Here is a 4,403-nt window from a genome sequence, read left to right on the forward strand (position 1 = left end):
CTATATCTAAATAAAGCTATTAAAAATATTTAATAATTATTAAATATTAATTAAAGAATTTCCAGAAGTCTTGAATGTAATTTTTCAAAATTAAACTTTACAAAAACATTTTTTATACAACTTATAAGTGTAATATTTAATTTTTACATACATTTTTAAATACACATAATTAAAATTCTCTTTGGTATACTATATGCATATCATATGTCAAAGTATGATTTTAAAAGACTCTCACCTATGGACTATGATTTTCAACGACGATGATAATCGATCGAGTCCCGGTAAAGAAGCTCCGTCAAAAATATCGCAAACCCCCTGGCAAATAACACTCGGGGGATTCGTCGTTCGCGGACTTGCCTGGGAAAGACTCACTACTCCGTTTTCCACGGTCGGTTCTCGGCGACTCAAGATGCAAGATGATACTTGTGTGATTACCGTCGACAAAGGCGACGGAAGGTCGACAGTACGAACGTCGAGGGTCTCAAACGGTGACTATCATTGCCGCCGTCGCCGTCGCCATCATGCTACTTCGCGCGTCGTGGCGGACAGTAGTAGAACCGCGTGCCTTCGTATATTATATTTAGCGAAGCGGTATCGTTTCGTGTTTCCCCGCTGGCCGACCGACCGTCCATCCGTCCAGCAGCCGACGTCCACGACCTCGCGATTCTGCGCTCTGACGCTGCATGCGCACCAGTACGTCGCGACGATATTGGTGCCGAAAGTAATTTCTCAGAGCACAGAGTGTTTAAAAAGAATTCAGTCATATCAATTCCGAGTTTATTTTTAGATGCAAAAAGAATTTTTTCAGAACTTTTCAGAAAAAGGATTCTTTTTAATTATATCTGAAAAGAAATTTAGAATTGACATATATATGATTGAACGTTTTTATCTGGATTATAAAAAAAAAAGGGAAAATTCTATCGCGATGGCATTTCGGCGGTCAGAGATAAATCTTAACTTTTTTTTCTAGGGCGAAAATGTGAAAGTTAAAATTTATTGTTTTATGTGTGTATTGTACATCATGTGTATAAAAATTTTCATGTTTCCGCTATAAAGAAAAAATTACACAATTAATCATTATTAATACATGCGTTTTTCGTAGCATCCCGATGGGATTCATCGGGCGTTTTTGAAATTTGCATGAAATAATAAAGAACTACATCAATGTCAAAATGGTGAAGAATATCAATTACAAGTTAACATCAATTTTAATAGACAATAACAAATTTGATAATGTGTGTGTGTGTATGTACATATAAAATATATTCGCACGAAGCAACTGACTTAATTTGAATCTCTCAGTTTATAAATTATAAATAATAATTATTCTTAAGAGGAATAGATTTCTGTTATTAATCTTTTCGAAGTATTGATTTTCTATAATTCAGCTGATTCAGCATAAAGCTGGTTTCTAAATGTATCTATAGCATAATCTACAGCGTAGATAATATGAACCAACAATTCCCTTCAAAATTCTCATTTATTTATTGCAGCCATATTGAAATACGATATTCGATCGAATTGAAAAATCGTAAGAATTCTTTTCTTGTATTATATGCTAAAATAATTTTAAAAAATAATTGCTAGGATTTTTTGACTAAAACGAAATCTTTAGATTTAATTTTTGGGTGTCTTTATATGTTAATAAAAAATTTATCAAGTAAAAAAATATTATTGTTTAATAATAATTTTTTATAATATACATTATCATGTATAAAAAAGTTATAATCTTGTAGACCAAAATGCTTTATAAGTAAAATTCATTACTATAAGATATTATTAATAAGTAAAATATATATATTTTTCTATTTTCCAGTTTCTCGAGAGTGCTTGTCGAACCATGTTTCACTATATATACATCTTTTTGAAAGATTCCTTTAACGAAGTTCCCTCGGGAAACACCGCGGAGCCACTATCGGAGCCTGCAATGACTCTTTATCGCTCTGAGGAAAGTCCCTGGACTCGTGGCAGAAAGTGCCGTAGCTTTTGGCTATCAGCCTCCGTCGTCTTCGTGAATTTCAGGAGAGGAAGCTTCGGCCGATCCTTCGCGATGGGCGTGAGAGTGTTTGTCAAAGTAAAGTAATGTGTGTTGAAACGTTTCTGCTCTTCTGAACAGTAACGTTTAAACCGAACAGGGCTTATCGTACGAGGAAACTTCAATTTTTTAAAAATTTTTATCCCCAAGTTTTTTTCTTCAAATATTGTAAATTTGTTAACTTATGTTCTAGAAAAAATATTTTTTTTGACTTTATAACATACTGAAAAATTGGAACTCTCTGACGCGATTAAGAATCTTCTCGCGTGTAATATTGAATCGACAAAATATTAAAGATGAACAAATTTATAAAGTTTGTTACTATTAAAATTTGAATATTAATTTATGATACAATATTTACTATAATATATACTATATAATATATACTCTATTTACTATAATAAATACTATAATAAATACTATAATAAATAATCTGATATTTTGTAGATATATATCAATGAATTTAATTTCAATTAAAAACTACAATATTATATTGTTATCATCCGAGTTTGAGTTATTATCCATCAGGTGGTTACTGTTCCAGTCAAAAATGATAATGAAATCTACATAGTAATCGACGTCGATTCGATGTCGATCGATGCTTTCGACGTCGATTCAATATCGATTCTACTATCATTTCTGACTGGGATAATATTAATATATTTATAGTCGATATTCAATTATTCCTGGAATCTCATTAATAATAAAGATAATTTATTATATTTAGATTTGAGAATCATCAACAAAATCTCATTGTATTTAAATTAAATAGATATTTATACTCTACTTAATTAGCAGATATGTCTAATTAAGTTCATTCGAGTGAAAACGTCCTCTCTCAGATTTCTCTCCAATTTTACTCACGAGACGCCCTCTTCATGCCTTCCTTTACACCGCGTTAAATGGTGTTGCGCGATGTTTCGTTACGAGTTCCATATCCCGCAGTATTGATGATTTCCATTTTAGGAAATCTTGTCCGTTTCATTGTAGCATGATCAGGAAACAGCCGAGCAAATTGGGCTTCGTGCAAACCCTCAAGAAAAGTGCTAAGGCTTTCCTTATCTTCGAGGGAGTACTGTTGCTGGGATCGTACGGATTTTGGCGTTGCCTGAACACTTCGCAAGGTGAATTACTTACTTAATTATAGAATCTCATCTTCGTTTCTGAATTGCTCTGCCTAGACTTACGTTATTGCCATATCCGATATTCTCGAATAATTTTAATCTATTTAGACTTATTCTAGATCATGCTTTGTATATTCGAGATAAAATGAGCAATGATAACTTAAATGGAGAAATGGCTAAAGAGTACAACTGAAAAAAAAGGATCTCTCAGTCACTTCCTATATTTAGTATCTGGCAATAAATGTGACAGATTGCCGAGATTTTTCTGTATGAATTTGCATTAGGCCTGTTTTTTTTTAACTGAACTTCTTGTAGGGTTCATCTTTCCTCTTTTTCTTTTCATTTTGGAGAGAAAAAGAGAAAATATATAAAGCAATTCAGCTAAAATGAACTGACTTTTTGTAAGGATAACTACATAGAATGATCAAAAGTCAATTTATTTTTCCATTGAATTGTTTCCCAGTACTGAAGTTTTCAACAACGTTGTTACAACATTTACAATTGCTATTTTAGTAGAAAAATTAGCTGATTGATCTTGCCCTTTATATTCCTCCTGGATCTAAAAATATAAACCAACTAAAAATATAATCAATTAAAAAAAAATCTTACAAGTTTCAAAGCAATTTTTTCTGCTGAATACAGTCATTGTTATTGCAATATTACTACAACATTACAATATTGCTCGAATGATCTGTACTATGTGAATTATATCTGCTTAGATTTTTAGCTGAACTCTTTGCACAGTTCATCTCTTTTTCCTTTTTGTTTCTAACATAAAAAAAAAGGAAAAGTTAAATCATGCAAGAAATTTACTTAAATAAAATAAATCTCTTGATTAGATCAATCCTCTATATTTCATTGTATTAGATTTCAGATATTACATGCATCAACATTTTCCTATAATATTGGAGGGTTACTACACTGTTGGGGAACAGTTGTCTGGCAGTGATCATTTGAGGACATTTGATTACAAGACCTGGATAGGGAAGCGCAATGAGCATTAAATCTTCATGGCGTTGAAATTTATCGGGATTGCCGTAGCAGCGGTAGTTATTGGCAGTGGAATAGGAAACGCTTTATTGTGCTTTGTTAAGACCGACGAAAAAGATCTCATAAAGGTAATTATGTAATTATGAAGCTAATAATATATATGTTTTTTTATTACTTTTATATGAATACTGACAATGTTTTTTTCCTCAGTTGTGTAATATATTTTTTAATAAAGAAAGTTTATATATATATAT

General features: G+C 31.7%; 2 protein-coding genes across 3 annotated transcripts in view; one reads left to right on the top strand and one right to left on the bottom strand.

The window, feature by feature from the left end:
- LOC108692220 (neutral and basic amino acid transport protein rBAT-like) overlaps window positions 1-596 on the bottom strand; it is a 9,163-nt gene extending 8,567 nt beyond the window's left edge. For both annotated transcript variants that reach the window (XM_018200394.1, XM_018200393.1), the window contains exon 1: window positions 236-596. The gene's annotated coding sequence lies outside the window, so the exon portion shown is untranslated. The remainder of the gene's footprint in view (window positions 1-235) is intronic.
- Window positions 597-2,932: 2,336 nt separating this feature from the next.
- Window positions 2,933-4,403, top strand: part of LOC108692222 (tubulin-specific chaperone C) — a 2,907-nt gene continuing 1,436 nt past the window's right edge. Inside the window, exons 1-2 of the mRNA XM_018200398.1 lie at window positions 2,933-3,159; window positions 4,027-4,277. The gene's annotated coding sequence lies outside the window, so the exon portion shown is untranslated. The remainder of the gene's footprint in view (window positions 3,160-4,026; window positions 4,278-4,403) is intronic.

The sequence above is a fragment of the Atta colombica genome, unplaced genomic scaffold, assembly GCF_001594045.1.
Source record: "Atta colombica isolate Treedump-2 unplaced genomic scaffold, Acol1.0 scaffold66, whole genome shotgun sequence".
NCBI classification, from domain to species: Eukaryota; Metazoa; Arthropoda; class Insecta; order Hymenoptera; family Formicidae; genus Atta; species Atta colombica.